Below are 17227 nucleotides of genomic sequence, written 5' to 3'. Positions count from 1 at the left end.
AATGTTGTGAAAATGCTCCCACGCCTGAAAGGATCCATAACGATTCGGCAGAATTTTAGAGTCACGAGCAAAAGAAGTAAAAGTGACATTAGGAAGAACGTTTTCGTACAGGGAGTGGTGAGGGTCAGTAAGTCCCTGTCTGACATTGACAAAGAGGAAGATTCAATGGACCCAAAAGGGAATTCGGTGGTCACGTTCAGATGTGCAGATTTCCGCTGAGAAGGCGAGAGAATGAAATGAAACGACTAGAGTCACACGTTTACTTAAGCGTAGAACCAGCAGAGCGAAGGTGGGCCGCAGAGCCTCCGTCTGCGCTGTGACACATGTTGTGATTCAGTGTGAAATCACAGTTCGACCGACAGAATGTGGGAATTTAGAAAAAAGTTTATATTTACACAGCCTCCATACGTCTGCGAAACAGCATATCACACGACAGCAGTGGAGGTCTTTGACATCAGGCTCGAAGGTGCCTGCCGCGTGCCAGACAAAAACCTGAAGTGTTCTGCGCAACGAGCGTCTCCAAGCGGCAGCAGAGTGGCGCAGCGGGAGCGTGCTGGGCCCATAACCCAGAGGTCGATGGATCGAAACCATCCTCTGCTATCGTTCACTGTCACCTTGATCTGCTTTCTTCAGCAAGCTGCCTTTGCATCTACTTGCCGATGTTCATATCGATCCACTCCATTCAAACGGCATGGGTTTTAGAGGTCTCAGTGATATTCTGTTCTTGGTCGGTTTCCTCTGAACTGAATCGCAAAACCGGTTCTCTTCGATGCTAATGAGCTGGTAAAGTTGAAACTCAGACATCGTCCCCCACTATTAGGACGGATACCACCGATTGTGAATAACCTCAGAGAGAGACAAGTGACAGACAGTCGCCGTGGAATCCATGGGCTGAATGGCTTCTGTCTGCGCGACAATGATGCTACGTGTTGCTCAGGGAGCAAAAATGGTTCATTTTTAACCGTCCCTTCCGTGTTGGACTGCCTGCAGTCCCTCAGCTCAGGGCCGTGGGGATGACTCTCAGTGAGTGAAGGTTTCACGCGGATTCTCTTCATCTGGGACACTTGGGGCTCAGATGTTAACTGCTGCGCGGTCGCAGCAAAGAAAGCGATGCCCACTTTGCAATAGACTTTCCGTAAGATTGCTGCGTGAAGACGATTTCTGAACACCAAGCAGGCTGCACAACAATGTGAATTTACCTGGGCGAAGAGTCCTCGGTGTTCATTTCTCTCTGTCCTGCCAGCACAGCATCTTTCTGTCTCTCCGATAACAGACCTTTGGAGAAAGTTCACAATCAAAGTTGTTCATGTTCCCCGCATTAATGTAACTGACACCTCTCACCCCAAGAGTTTCAGAGAGAGAGAGAGAGACAAAGAGGGAGAGAGAGCAGAAGAGCGAATGGACTCTTACCCTCCCCCAAACCTACATTCCCCCACCCCCCCTCCCCCCAGAACAACGTGCAAGTAGAAATAAAATGGTTTAATTATCCGCCAGTGGAGATACTCCTGTTCCTGGGGAAGAGACAAACATCAGCCCCCCGGGGACAGAATGACAAGCAGATGTTCTGGAAAGGCTTTGCTGCTTGCAATTCTTGCAGCAATGTGGAATGTACTTCACACTGAGCAAGTTTCAGCTGGCTCAGAGTCTCCAATGTTCATTGCTGTGTTTGCCGCCAGCTCAGAGAAAGAACAATAGGCAGGACGTAGGAGTGAATAACGATCCTCGTGAGAGGGCGAATAACTGTTAATGGAGACTGTTAGTGGCTAACAATACGTCGTGTGTCATAGCAGACGAGGTGATAAACAGGAGTCTTTCGTGTGGTAGGGGTCAAGGACATGGGGGGGTTCAGGCCCTATAGTTATAGAACTCGATATTGAAGACCGGAGGGCTGGAAGGGCTCCAAGTGGAAAATGAGATGTTGTTCCTTCATCTGGAGCTAGAACACTGCTGCAAGCCTGAGACAGGGATGTTGGCCAGGGAACAGGGTGATGTGTTAAAGTGGCAGGCAACCGCAAGGTCAGGGCCTTTAGTTTCTGCGGGCAGAAGCGGGATGTTCTGCGAAGCAGTCACCCAGTTTATGCTTCATGCTACGTTGGGGAAACGACACTGTGAGCAGAGAATGCGGTGGAATGAAATAGCAGCAGGGAGACTGGATGAGAAGCAGCTGTTCGGGAAAGTCTTTGCCGCTTGCTCAAATGTATTTCAGACTGAGCATGTCTCAGGTCGCTCAAGAGGTCTGGGGCATTACCTGCGTGCGTGCTTTCTGGCTCGTTGGTCTAGGCGTATGATTCTCGCTTAGGGTCTGTTACTGCGCTGATTTGCGAGAGGTCCCGGGTTCAAATCCCGGACGAGCCCGTGTTTTTTTTTAACTTGACTTGTGCAAAACTGCCTGATTGACTTTCTCAAAAAGCACCTTCGTGAAACCAGCGTGGGCTGCCTGGAGTACGAATGAGGCAGAAAACAGAGAAATGAAATGGTTGGAGATCGTGTTCAACAAGCTACTTGGATGCTGCCTGAACTGCTGTGCTCTTCCAGCACCACTAATCCAGAATCTGGTTTCCAGCATCTGCAGTCATTGTTTTTACCATAGTGCTCAACAGGTTGACGTGAGTGGTGCGGTGTTTGAGGAATGTCAGCAATCAAGGTAGATTGGAAAATTGGGACAGCTCTCCTCGGAGAACCGAACTTTTCCAAGTCATGAGGGACCTAGAAACAGGAAATAATGTTGTGAAAATGCTCCCACGCCTGAAAGGATCCATAACGATTCGGCAGAATTTTAGAGTCACGAGCAAAAGAAGTAAAAGTGACATTAGGAAGAACGTTTTCGTACAGGGAGTGGTGAGGGTCAGTAAGTCCCTGTCTGACATTGACAAAGAGGAAGATTCAATGGACCCAAAAGGGAATTCGGTGGTCACGTTCAGATGTGCAGATTTCCGCTGAGAAGGCGAGAGATTGAAACGACTAGAGTCACACGTTTACTTAAGCGTAGAACCAGCAGAGCGAAGGTGGGCCGCAGAGCCTCCGTCTGCGCTGTGACACATGTTGTGATTCAGTGTGAAATCACAGTTCGACCGACAGAATGTGGGAATTTAGAAAAAAGTTTATATTTACACAGCCTCCATACGTCTGCGAAACAGCATATCACACGACAGCAGTGGAGGTCTTTGACATCAGGCTCGAAGGTGCCTGCCGCGTGCCAGACAAAAACCTGAAGTGTTCTGCGCAACGAGCGTCTCCAAGCGGCAGCAGAGTGGCGCAGCGGGAGCGTGCTGGGCCCATAACCCAGAGGTCGATGGATCGAAAGCAGATCACTGTCACCTTGATCTGCTTTCTTCAGCAAGCTGCCTTTGCATCTACTTGCCGATGTTCATATCGATCCACTCCATTCAAACGGCATGGGTTTTAGAGGTCTCAGTGATATTCTGTTCTTGGTCGGTTTCCTCTGAACTGAATCGCAAAACCGGTTCTCTCCGATGCTAATGAGCTGGTAAAGTTGAAACTCAGACATCGTCCCCCACTATTAGGACGGATACCACCGATTGTGAATAACCTCAGAGAGAGACAAGTGACAGACAGTCGCCGTGGAATCCATGGGCTGAATGGCTTCTGTCTGCGCGACAATGATGCTACGTGTTGCTCAGGGAGCAAAAATGGTTCATTTTTAACCGTCCCTTCCGTGTTGGACTGCCTGCAGTCCCTCAGCTCAGGGCCGTGGGGATGACTCTCAGTGAGTGAAGGTTTCACGCGGATTCTCTTCATCTGGGACACTTGGGGCTCAGATGTTAACTGCTGCGCTGTCGCAGCAAAGAAAGCGATGCCCACTTTGCAATAGACTTTCCGTAAGATTGCTGCGTGAATACGATTTCTGAACACCAAGCAGGCTGCACAACAATGTGAATTTACCTGGGCGAAGAGTCCTCGGTGTTCATTTCTCTCTGTCCTGCCAGCACAGCATCTTTCTGTCTCTCCGATAACAGACCTTTGGAGAAAGTTCACAATCAAAGTTGTTCATGTTCCCCGCATTAATGTAACTGACACCTCTCACCCCAAGAGTTTCAGAGAGAGAGAGAGAGAGAGAAAGAGGGAGAGAGAGCAGAAGAGCGAATGGACTCTTACACTCCCCCAAACCTACATTCCCCCACCCCCCCCTCCCCCCAGAACAACGTGCAAGTAGAAATAAAATGGTTTAATTATCCGCCAGTGGAGATACTCCTGTTCCTGGGGAAGAGACAAACATCAGCCCCCCGGGGACAGAATGACAAGCAGATGTTCTGGAAAGGCTTTGCTGCTTGCAATTCTTGCAGCAATGTGGAATCTACTTCACACTGAGCAAGTTTCAGCTGGCTCAGAGTCTCCAATGTTCATTGCTGTGTTTACCGCCAGCTCAGAGAAAGAACAATAGGCAGGACGCAGGAGTGAATAACGATCCTCGTGAGAGGGCGAATAACTGTTAATGGAGACTGTTAGTGGCTAACAATACGTCGTGTGTCATAGCAGACGAGGTGATAAACAGGAGTCTTTCGTGTGGTAGGGGTCAAGGACATGGGGGGGTTCAGGCCCTATAGTTATAGAACTCGATATTGAAGACCGGAGGGCTGGAAGGGCTCCAAGTGGAAAATGAGATGTTGTTCCTTCATCTGGAGCGAGAACACTGCTGCAAGCCTGAGACAGGGATGTTGGCCAGGGAACAGGGTGATGTGTTAAAGTGGCAGGCAACCGCAAGGTCAGGGCCTTTAGTTTCTGCGGGCAGAAGCGGGATGTTCTGCGAAGCAGTCACCCAGTTTATGCTTCATGCTACGTTGGGGAAACGACACTGTGAGCAGAGAATGCGGTGGAATGAAATAGCAGCAGGGAGACTGGATGAGAAGCAGCTGTTCGGGAAAGTCTTTGCCGCTTGCTCAAATGTATTTCATACTGAGCATGTCTCAGGTCGCTCAAGAGGTCTGGGGCATTACCTGCGTGCGTGCTTTCTGGCTCGTTGGTCTAGGCGTATGATTCTCGCTTAGGGTCTGTTCCTGCGCTGATTTGCGAGAGGTCCCGGGTTCAAATCCCGGACGAGCCCGTGTTTTTTTTTAACTTGACTTGTGCAAAACTGCCTGATTGACTTTCTCAAAAAGCACCTTCGTGAAACCAGCGTGGGCTGCCTGGAGTACGAATGAGGCAGAAAACAGAGAAATGAAATGATTGGAGATCGTGTTCAACAAGCTACTTGGATGCTGCCTGAACTGCTGTGCTCTTCCAGCACCACTAATCCAGAATCTGGTTTCCAGCATCTGCAGTCATTGTTTTTACCATAGTGCTCAACAGGTTGACGTGAGTGGTGCGGTGTTTGAGGAATGTCAGCAATCAAGGTAGATTGGAAAATTGGGACAGCTCTCCTCGGAGAACCGAACTTTTCCAAGTCATGAGGGACCTAGAAACAGGAAATAATGTTGTGAAAATGCTCCCACGCCTGAAAGGATCCATAACGATTCGGCAGAATTTTAGAGTCACGAGCAAAAGAAGTAAAAGTGACATTAGGAAGAACGTTTTCGTACAGGGAGTGGTGAGGGTCAGTAAGTCCCTGTCTGACATTGACAAAGAGGAAGATTCAATGGACCCAAAAGGGAATTCGGTGGTCACGTTCAGATGTGCAGATTTCCGCTGAGAAGGCGAGAGATTGAAACGACTAGAGTCACACGTTTACTTAAGCGTAGAACCAGCAGAGCGAAGGTGGGCCGCATGGCCGCCGTCTGCGCTGTGACACATGTTGTGATTCAGTGTGAAATCACAGTTCGACCGACAGAATGTGGGAATTTAGAAAAAAGTTTATATTTACACAGCCTCCATACGTCTGCGAAACAGCATATCACACGACAGCAGTGGAGGTCTTTGACATCAGGCTCGAAGGTGCCTGCCGCGTGCCAGACAAAAACCTGAAGTGTTCTGCGCAACGAGCGTCTCCAAGCGGCAGCAGAGTGGCGCAGCGGGAGCGTGCTGGGCCCATCACCCAGAGGTCGATGGATCGAAAGCAGATCACTGTCACCTTGATCTGCTTTCTTCAGCAAGCTGCCTTTGCATCTACTTGCCGATGTTCATATCGATCCACTCCATTCAAACGGCATGGGTTTTAGAGGTCTCAGTGATATTCTGTTCTTGGTCGGTTTCCTCTGAACTGAATCGCAAAACCGGTTCTCTCCGATGCTAATGAGCTGGTAAAGTTGAAACTCAGACATCGTCCCCCACTATTAGGACCGATACCACCGATTGTGAATAACCTCAGAGAGAGACAAGTGACAGACAGTCGCCGTGGAATCCATGGGCTGAATGGCTTCTGTCTGCGCGACAATGATGCTACGTGTTGCTCAGGGAGCAAAAATGGTTCATTTTTAACCGTCCCTTCCGTGTTGGACTGCCTGCAGTCCCTCAGCTCAGGGCCGTGGGGATGACTCTCAGTGAGTGAAGGTTTCACGCGGATTCTCTTCATCTGGGACACTTGGGGCTCAGATGTTAACTGCTGCGCTGTCGCAGCAAAGAAAGCGATGCCCACTTTGCAATAGACTTTCCGTAAGATTGCTGCGTGAATACGATTTCTGAACACCAAGCAGGCTGCACAACAATGTGAATTTACCTGGGCGAAGAGTCCTCGGTGTTCATTTCTCTCTGTCCTGCCAGCACAGCATCTTTCTGTCTCTCCGATAACAGACCTTTGGAGAAAGTTCACAATCAAAGTTGTTCATGTTCCCCGCATTAATGTAACTGACACCTCTCACCCCAAGAGTTTCAGAGAGAGAGAGAGAGAGAGAAAGAGGGAGAGAGAGCAGAAGAGCGAATGGACTCTTACACTCCCCCAAACCTACATTCCCCCACCCCCCCCCCCACCCCCCAGAACAACGTGCAAGTAGAAATAAAATGGTTTAATTATCCGCCAGTGGAGATACTCCTGTTCCTGGGGAAGAGACAAACATCAGCCCCCCGGGGACAGAATGACAAGCAGATGTTCTGGAAAGGCTTTGCTGCTTGCAATTCTTGCAGCAATGTGGAATCTACTTCACACTGAGCAAGTTTCAGCTGGCTCAGAGTCTCCAATGTTCATTGCTGTGTTTACCGCCAGCTCAGAGAAAGAACAATAGGCAGGACGCAGGAGTGAATAACGATCCTCGTGAGAGGGCGAATAACTGTTAATGGAGACTGTTAGTGGCTAACAATACGTCGTGTGTCATAGCAGACGAGGTGATAAACAGGAGTCTTTCGTGTGGTAGGGGTCAAGGACATGGGGGGGGGTTCAGGCCCTATAGTTATAGAACTCGATATTGAAGACCGGAGGGCTGGAAGGGCTCCAAGTGGAAAATGAGATGTTGTTCCTTCATCTGGAGCGAGAACACTGCTGCAAGCCTGAGACAGGGATTATGGCCAGGGAACAGGGTGATGTGTTAAAGTGGCAGGCAACCGCAAGGTCAGGGCCTTTAGTTTCTGCGGGCAGAAGCGGGATGTTCTGCGAAGCAGTCACCCAGTTTATGTTTCATGCTACGTTGGGGAAACGACACTGTGAGCAGAGAATGCGGTGGAATGAAATAGCAGCAGGGAGACTGGATGAGAAGCAGCTGTTCGGGAAAGTCTTTGCCGCTTGCTCAAATGTATTTCATACTGAGCATGTCTCAGGTCGCTCAAGAGGTCTGGGGCATTACCTGCGTGCGTGCTTTCTGGCTCGTTGGTCTAGGCGTATGATTCTCGCTTAGGGTCTGTTACTGCGCTGATTTGCGAGAGATCCCGGACGAGCCCGTGTTTTTTTTTAACTTGACTTGTGCAAAACTGCCTGATTGACTTTCTCAAAAAGCACCTTCGTGAAACCAGCGTGGGCTGCTTGGAGTACGAATGAGGCAGAAAACAGAGAAATGAAATGATTGGAGATCGTGTTCAACAAGCTACTTGGATGCTGCCTGAACTGCTGTGCTCTTCCAGCACCACTAATCCAGAATCTGGTTTCCAGCATCTGCAGTCATTGTTTTTACCATAGTGCTCAACAGGTTGACGTGAGTGGTGCGGTGTTTGAGGAATGTCAGCAATCAAGGTAGATTGGAAAATTGGGACAGCTCTCCTCGGAGAACCGAACTTTTCCAAGTCATGAGGGACCTAGAAACAGGAAATAATGTTGTGAAAATGCTCCCACGCCTGAAAGGATCCATAACGATTCGGCAGAATTTTAGAGTCACGAGCAAAAGAAGTAAAAGTGACATTAGGAAGAACGTTTTCGTACAGGGAGTGGTGAGGGTCAGTAAGTCCCTGTCTGACATTGACAAAGAGGAAGATTCAATGGACCCAAAAGGGAATTCGGTGGTCACGTTCAGATGTGCAGATTTCCGCTGAGAAGGCGAGAGAATGAAATGAAACGACTAGAGTCACACGTTTACTTAAGCGTAGAACCAGCAGAGCGAAGGTGGGCCGCATGGCCGCCGTCTGCGCTGTGACACATGTTGTGATTCAGTGTGAAATCACAGTTCGACCGACAGAATGTGGGAATTTAGAAAAAAGTTTATATTTACACAGCCTCCATACGTCTGCGAAACAGCATATCACACGACAGCAGTGGAGGTCTTTGACATCAGGCTCGAAGGTGCCTGCCGCGTGCCAGACAAAAACCTGAAGTGTTCTGCGCAACGAGCGTCTCCAAGCGGCAGCAGAGTGGCGCAGCGGGAGCGTGCTGGGCCCATAACCCAGAGGTCGATGGATCGAAACCATCCTCTGCTATCGTTCACTGTCACCTTGATCTGCTTTCTTCAGCAAGCTGCCTTTGCATCTACTTGCCGATGTTCATATCGATCCACTCCATTCAAACGGCATGGGTTTTAGAGGTCTCAGTGATATTCTGTTCTTGGTCGGTTTCCTCTGAACTGAATCGCAAAACCGGTTCTCTTCGATGCTAATGAGCTGGTAAAGTTGAAACTCAGACATCGTCCCCCACTATTAGGACGGATACCACCGATTGTGAATAACCTCAGAGAGAGACAAGTGACAGACAGTCGCCGTGGAATCCATGGGCTGAATGGCTTCTGTCTGCGCGACAATGATGCTACGTGTTGCTCAGGGAGCAAAAATGGTTCATTTTTAACCGTCCCTTCCGTGTTGGACTGCCTGCAGTCCCTCAGCTCAGGGCCGTGGGGATGACTCTCAGTGAGTGAAGGTTTCACGCGGATTCTCTTCATCTGGGACACTTGGGGCTCAGATGTTAACTGCTGCGCGGTCGCAGCAAAGAAAGCGATGCCCACTTTGCAATAGACTTTCCGTAAGATTGCTGCGTGAAGACGATTTCTGAACACCAAGCAGGCTGCACAACAATGTGAATTTACCTGGGCGAAGAGTCGTCGGTGTTCATTTCTCTCTGTCCTGCCAGCACAGCATCTTTCTGTCTCTCCGATAACAGACCTTTGGAGAAAGTTCACAATCAAAGTTGTTCATGTTCCCCGCATTAATGTAACTGACACCTCTCACCCCAAGAGTTTCAGAGAGAGAGAGAGAGACAAAGAGGGAGAGAGAGCAGAAGAGCGAATGGACTCTTACCCTCCCCCAAACCTACATTCCCCCACCCCCCCTCCCCCCAGAACAACGTGCAAGTAGAAATAAAATGGTTTAATTATCCGCCAGTGGAGATACTCCTGTTCCTGGGGAAGAGACAAACATCAGCCCCCCGGGGACAGAATGACAAGCAGATGTTCTGGAAAGGCTTTGCTGCTTGCAATTCTTGCAGCAATGTGGAATGTACTTCACACTGAGCAAGTTTCAGCTGGCTCAGAGTCTCCAATGTTCATTGCTGTGTTTGCCGCCAGCTCAGAGAAAGAACAATAGGCAGGACGTAGGAGTGAATAACGATCCTCGTGAGAGGGCGAATAACTGTTAATGGAGACTGTTAGTGGCTAACAATACGTCGTGTGTCATAGCAGACGAGGTGATAAACAGGAGTCTTTCGTGTGGTAGGGGTCAAGGACATGGGGGGGTTCAGGCCCTATAGTTATAGAACTCGATATTGAAGACCGGAGGGCTGGAAGGGCTCCAAGTGGAAAATGAGATGTTGTTCCTTCATCTGGAGCTAGAACACTGCTGCAAGCCTGAGACAGGGATGTTGGCCAGGGAACAGGGTGATGTGTTAAAGTGGCAGGCAACCGCAAGGTCAGGGCCTTTAGTTTCTGCGGGCAGAAGCGGGATGTTCTGCGAAGCAGTCACCCAGTTTATGCTTCATGCTACGTTGGGGAAACGACACTGTGAGCAGAGAATGCGGTGGAATGAAATAGCAGCAGGGAGACTGGATGAGAAGCAGCTGTTCGGGAAAGTCTTTGCCGCTTGCTCAAATGTATTTCAGACTGAGCATGTCTCAGGTCGCTCAAGAGGTCTGGGGCATTACCTGCGTGCGTGCTTTCTGGCTCGTTGGTCTAGGCGTATGATTCTCGCTTAGGGTCTGTTACTGCGCTGATTTGCGAGAGGTCCCGGGTTCAAATCCCGGACGAGCCCGTGTTTTTTTTTAACTTGACTTGTGCAAAACTGCCTGATTGACTTTCTCAAAAAGCACCTTCGTGAAACCAGCGTGGGCTGCCTGGAGTACGAATGAGGCAGAAAACAGAGAAATGAAATGGTTGGAGATCGTGTTCAACAAGCTACTTGGATGCTGCCTGAACTGCTGTGCTCTTCCAGCACCACTAATCCAGAATCTGGTTTCCAGCATCTGCAGTCATTGTTTTTACCATAGTGCTCAACAGGTTGACGTGAGTGGTGCGGTGTTTGAGGAATGTCAGCAATCAAGGTAGATTGGAAAATTGGGACAGCTCTCCTCGGAGAACCGAACTTTTCCAAGTCATGAGGGACCTAGAAACAGGAAATAATGTTGTGAAAATGCTCCCACGCCTGAAAGGATCCATAACGATTCGGCAGAATTTTAGAGTCACGAGCAAAAGAAGTAAAAGTGACATTAGGAAGAACGTTTTCGTACAGGGAGTGGTGAGGGTCAGTAAGTCCCTGTCTGACATTGACAAAGAGGAAGATTCAATGGACCCAAAAGGGAATTCGGTGGTCACGTTCAGATGTGCAGATTTCCGCTGAGAAGGCGAGAGATTGAAACGACTAGAGTCACACGTTTACTTAAGCGTAGAACCAGCAGAGCGAAGGTGGGCCGCAGAGCCTCCGTCTGCGCTGTGACACATGTTGTGATTCAGTGTGAAATCACAGTTCGACCGACAGAATGTGGGAATTTAGAAAAAAGTTTATATTTACACAGCCTCCATACGTCTGCGAAACAGCATATCACACGACAGCAGTGGAGGTCTTTGACATCAGGCTCGAAGGTGCCTGCCGCGTGCCAGACAAAAACCTGAAGTGTTCTGCGCAACGAGCGTCTCCAAGCGGCAGCAGAGTGGCGCAGCGGGAGCGTGCTGGGCCCATCACCCAGAGGTCGATGGATCGAAAGCAGATCACTGTCACCTTGATCTGCTTTCTTCAGCAAGCTGCCTTTGCATCTACTTGCCGATGTTCATATCGATCCACTCCATTCAAACGGCATGGGTTTTAGAGGTCTCAGTGATATTCTGTTCTTGGTCGGTTTCCTCTGAACTGAATCGCAAAACCGGTTCTCTCCGATGCTAATGAGCTGGTAAAGTTGAAACTCAGACATCGTCCCCCACTATTAGGACGGATACCACCGATTGTGAATAACCTCAGAGAGAGACAAGTGACAGACAGTCGCCGTGGAATCCATGGGCTGAATGGCTTCTGTCTGCGCGACAATGATGCTACGTGTTGCTCAGGGAGCAAAAATGGTTCATTTTTAACCGTCCCTTCCGTGTTGGACTGCCTGCAGTCCCTCAGCTCAGGGCCGTGGGGATGACTCTCAGTGAGTGAAGGTTTCACGCGGATTCTCTTCATCTGGGACACTTGGGGCTCAGATGTTAACTGCTGCGCTGTCGCAGCAAAGAAAGCGATGCCCACTTTGCAATAGACTTTCCGTAAGATTGCTGCGTGAATACGATTTCTGAACACCAAGCAGGCTGCACAACAATGTGAATTTACCTGGGCGAAGAGTCCTCGGTGTTCATTTCTCTCTGTCCTGCCAGCACAGCATCTTTCTGTCTCTCCGATAACAGACCTTTGGAGAAAGTTCACAATCAAAGTTGTTCATGTTCCCCGCATTAATGTAACTGACACCTCTCACCCCAAGAGTTTCAGAGAGAGAGAGAGAGAGAGAAAGAGGGAGAGAGAGCAGAAGAGCGAATGGACTCTTACACTCCCCCAAACCTACATTCCCCCACCCCCCCCTCCCCCCAGAACAACGTGCAAGTAGAAATAAAATGGTTTAATTATCCGCCAGTGGAGATACTCCTGTTCCTGGGGAAGAGACAAACATCAGCCCCCCGGGGACAGAATGACAAGCAGATGTTCTGGAAAGGCTTTGCTGCTTGCAATTCTTGCAGCAATGTGGAATCTACTTCACACTGAGCAAGTTTCAGCTGGCTCAGAGTCTCCAATGTTCATTGCTGTGTTTACCGCCAGCTCAGAGAAAGAACAATAGGCAGGACGCAGGAGTGAATAACGATCCTCGTGAGAGGGCGAATAACTGTTAATGGAGACTGTTAGTGGCTAACAATACGTCGTGTGTCATAGCAGACGAGGTGATAAACAGGAGTCTTTCGTGTGGTAGGGGTCAAGGACATGGGGGGGTTCAGGCCCTATAGTTATAGAACTCGATATTGAAGACCGGAGGGCTGGAAGGGCTCCAAGTGGAAAATGAGATGTTGTTCCTTCATCTGGAGCGAGAACACTGCTGCAAGCCTGAGACAGGGATGTTGGCCAGGGAACAGGGTGATGTGTTAAAGTGGCAGGCAACCGCAAGGTCAGGGCCTTTAGTTTCTGCGGGCAGAAGCGGGATGTTCTGCGAAGCAGTCACCCAGTTTATGCTTCATGCTACGTTGGGGAAACGACACTGTGAGCAGAGAATGCGGTGGAATGAAATAGCAGCAGGGAGACTGGATGAGAAGCAGCTGTTCGGGAAAGTCTTTGCCGCTTGCTCAAATGTATTTCATACTGAGCATGTCTCAGGTCGCTCAAGAGGTCTGGGGCATTACCTGCGTGCGTGCTTTCTGGCTCGTTGGTCTAGGCGTATGATTCTCGCTTAGGGTCTGTTCCTGCGCTGATTTGCGAGAGGTCCCGGGTTCAAATCCCGGACGAGCCCGTGTTTTTTTTTAACTTGACTTGTGCAAAACTGCCTGATTGACTTTCTCAAAAAGCACCTTCGTGAAACCAGCGTGGGCTGCCTGGAGTACGAATGAGGCAGAAAACAGAGAAATGAAATGATTGGAGATCGTGTTCAACAAGCTACTTGGATGCTGCCTGAACTGCTGTGCTCTTCCAGCACCACTAATCCAGAATCTGGTTTCCAGCATCTGCAGTCATTGTTTTTACCATAGTGCTCAACAGGTTGACGTGAGTGGTGCGGTGTTTGAGGAATGTCAGCAATCAAGGTAGATTGGAAAATTGGGACAGCTCTCCTCGGAGAACCGAACTTTTCCAAGTCATGAGGGACCTAGAAACAGGAAATAATGTTGTGAAAATGCTCCCACGCCTGAAAGGATCCATAACGATTCGGCAGAATTTTAGAGTCACGAGCAAAAGAAGTAAAAGTGACATTAGGAAGAACGTTTTCGTACAGGGAGTGGTGAGGGTCAGTAAGTCCCTGTCTGACATTGACAAAGAGGAAGATTCAATGGACCCAAAAGGGAATTCGGTGGTCACGTTCAGATGTGCAGATTTCCGCTGAGAAGGCGAGAGATTGAAACGACTAGAGTCACACGTTTACTTAAGCGTAGAACCAGCAGAGCGAAGGTGGGCCGCATGGCCGCCGTCTGCGCTGTGACACATGTTGTGATTCAGTGTGAAATCACAGTTCGACCGACAGAATGTGGGAATTTAGAAAAAAGTTTATATTTACACAGCCTCCATACGTCTGCGAAACAGCATATCACACGACAGCAGTGGAGGTCTTTGACATCAGGCTCGAAGGTGCCTGCCGCGTGCCAGACAAAAACCTGAAGTGTTCTGCGCAACGAGCGTCTCCAAGCGGCAGCAGAGTGGCGCAGCGGGAGCGTGCTGGGCCCATCACCCAGAGGTCGATGGATCGAAAGCAGATCACTGTCACCTTGATCTGCTTTCTTCAGCAAGCTGCCTTTGCATCTACTTGCCGATGTTCATATCGATCCACTCCATTCAAACGGCATGGGTTTTAGAGGTCTCAGTGATATTCTGTTCTTGGTCGGTTTCCTCTGAACTGAATCGCAAAACCGGTTCTCTCCGATGCTAATGAGCTGGTAAAGTTGAAACTCAGACATCGTCCCCCACTATTAGGACCGATACCACCGATTGTGAATAACCTCAGAGAGAGACAAGTGACAGACAGTCGCCGTGGAATCCATGGGCTGAATGGCTTCTGTCTGCGCGACAATGATGCTACGTGTTGCTCAGGGAGCAAAAATGGTTCATTTTTAACCGTCCCTTCCGTGTTGGACTGCCTGCAGTCCCTCAGCTCAGGGCCGTGGGGATGACTCTCAGTGAGTGAAGGTTTCACGCGGATTCTCTTCATCTGGGACACTTGGGGCTCAGATGTTAACTGCTGCGCTGTCGCAGCAAAGAAAGCGATGCCCACTTTGCAATAGACTTTCCGTAAGATTGCTGCGTGAATACGATTTCTGAACACCAAGCAGGCTGCACAACAATGTGAATTTACCTGGGCGAAGAGTCCTCGGTGTTCATTTCTCTCTGTCCTGCCAGCACAGCATCTTTCTGTCTCTCCGATAACAGACCTTTGGAGAAAGTTCACAATCAAAGTTGTTCATGTTCCCCGCATTAATGTAACTGACACCTCTCACCCCAAGAGTTTCAGAGAGAGAGAGAGAGAGAGAAAGAGGGAGAGAGAGCAGAAGAGCGAATGGACTCTTACACTCCCCCAAACCTACATTCCCCCACCCCCCCCTCCCCCCAGAACAACGTGCAAGTAGAAATAAAATGGTTTAATTATCCGCCAGTGGAGATACTCCTGTTCCTGGGGAAGAGACAAACATCAGCCCCCCGGGGACAGAATGACAAGCAGATGTTCTGGAAAGGCTTTGCTGCTTGCAATTCTTGCAGCAATGTGGAATCTACTTCACACTGAGCAAGTTTCAGCTGGCTCAGAGTCTCCAATGTTCATTGCTGTGTTTACCGCCAGCTCAGAGAAAGAACAATAGGCAGGACGCAGGAGTGAATAACGATCCTCGTGAGAGGGCGAATAACTGTTAATGGAGACTGTTAGTGGCTAACAATACGTCGTGTGTCATAGCAGACGAGGTGATAAACAGGAGTCTTTCGTGTGGTAGGGGTCAAGGACATGGGGGGGGTTCAGGCCCTATAGTTATAGAACTCGATATTGAAGACCGGAGGGCTGGAAGGGCTCCAAGTGGAAAATGAGATGTTGTTCCTTCATCTGGAGCGAGAACACTGCTGCAAGCCTGAGACAGGGATGTTGGCCAGGGAACAGGGTGATGTGTTAAAGTGGCAGGCAACCGCAAGGTCAGGGCCTTTAGTTTCTGCGGGCAGAAGCGGGATGTTCTGCGAAGCAGTCACCCAGTTTATGCTTCATGCTACGTTGGGGAAACGACACTGTGAGCAGAGAATGCGGTGGAATGAAATAGCAGCAGGGAGACTGGATGAGAAGCAGCTGTTCGGGAAAGTCTTTGCCGCTTGCTCAAATGTATTTCATACTGAGCATGTCTCAGGTCGCTCAAGAGGTCTGGGGCATTACCTGCGTGCGTGCTTTCTGGCTCGTTGGTCTAGGCGTATGATTCTCGCTTAGGGTCTGTTCCTGCGCTGATTTGCGAGAGGTCCCGGGTTCAAATCCCGGACGAGCCCGTGTTTTTTTTTAACTTGACTTGTGCAAAACTGCCTGATTGACTTTCTCAAAAAGCACCTTCGTGAAACCAGCGTGGGCTGCCTGGAGTACGAATGAGGCAGAAAACAGAGAAATGAAATGGTTGGAGATCGTGTTCAACAAGCTACTTGGATGCTGCCTGAACTGCTGTGCTCTTCCAGCACCACTAATCCAGAATCTGGTTTCCAGCATCTGCAGTCATTGTTTTTACCATAGTGCTCAACAGGTTGACGTGAGTGGTGCGGTGTTTGAGGAATGTCAGCAATCAAGGTAGATTGGAAAATTGGGACAGCTCTCCTCGGAGAACCGAACTTTTCCAAGTCATGAGGGACCTAGAAACAGGAAATAATGTTGTGAAAATGCTCCCACGCCTGAAAGGATCCATAACGATTCGGCAGAATTTTAGAGTCACGAGCAAAAGAAGTAAAAGTGACATTAGGAAGAACGTTTTCGTACAGGGAGTGGTGAGGGTCAGTAAGTCCCTGTCTGACATTGACAAAGAGGAAGATTCAATGGACCCAAAAGGGAATTCGGTGGTCACGTTCAGATGTGCAGATTTCCGCTGAGAAGGCGAGAGATTGAAACGACTAGAGTCACACGTTTACTTAAGCGTAGAACCAGCAGAGCGAAGGTGGGCCGCAGAGCCTCCGTCTGCGCTGTGACACATGTTGTGATTCAGTGTGAAATCACAGTTCGACCGACAGAATGTGGGAATTTAGAAAAAAGTTTATATTTACACAGCCTCCATACGTCTGCGAAACAGCATATCACACGACAGCAGTGGAGGTCTTTGACATCAGGCTCGAAGGTGCCTGCCGCGTGCCAGACAAAAACCTGAAGTGTTCTGTGCAACGAGCGTCTCCAAGCGGCAGCAGAGTGGCGCAGCGGGAGCGTGCTGGGCCCATAACCCAGAGGTCGATGGATCGAAACCATCCTCTGCTATTGTTCCCTGTCACCTTGATCTGCTTTCTTCAGCAAACTCCCTTTGCGTCGACTTGCAGAGTGTCCAAATGGCGCGATCGTATCGAAACGCTCGCCAAATCCACTCCATTCAAGCGGCTTGGTTTTAGAGATCTCGGTGATATTCTGTTCTTGGTCGGTTTCCTCTGAACTGAATCGCAAAACCAGTTCTCTACGATGCTAATGAGCTGGAAAAGTTGAAACCCATGCCTTGCGGTTTCGGCCATTCCCTGCAGTAATTCGCCACCCTGGTTCAGACGTGAATGACAAGCATGTCAGAAACCGCATCACGACTCAGACATCGTCCCCCACTATTAGGACGGATACCACCGATTGGGAATAACCTCAGAG

General features: G+C 49.4%; 3 non-coding genes across 3 annotated transcripts; all 3 read left to right on the top strand.

Moving 5' to 3' along the window:
• Positions 1-528: 528 nt before the first annotated feature.
• Positions 529-600, top strand: trnam-cau (transfer RNA methionine (anticodon CAU)). The gene has a single exon. It is a non-coding gene; the product is annotated as a tRNA-Met (tRNA).
• Positions 601-8655: 8055 nt separating this feature from the next.
• On the top strand, positions 8656-8727 carry trnam-cau (transfer RNA methionine (anticodon CAU)). Its single transcript has one exon. It is a non-coding gene; the product is annotated as a tRNA-Met (tRNA).
• Positions 8728-16786: 8059 nt separating this feature from the next.
• Positions 16787-16858, top strand: trnam-cau (transfer RNA methionine (anticodon CAU)). Its single transcript has one exon. It is a non-coding gene; the product is annotated as a tRNA-Met (tRNA).
• Positions 16859-17227: the final 369 nt, after the last annotated feature.

Source organism: Chiloscyllium punctatum, chromosome 36 (assembly GCF_047496795.1).
Source record: "Chiloscyllium punctatum isolate Juve2018m chromosome 36, sChiPun1.3, whole genome shotgun sequence".
Lineage (NCBI taxonomy): Eukaryota > Metazoa > Chordata > Chondrichthyes > Orectolobiformes > Hemiscylliidae > Chiloscyllium > Chiloscyllium punctatum.
This window is presented reverse-complemented; position numbering and strand designations above follow the sequence as displayed.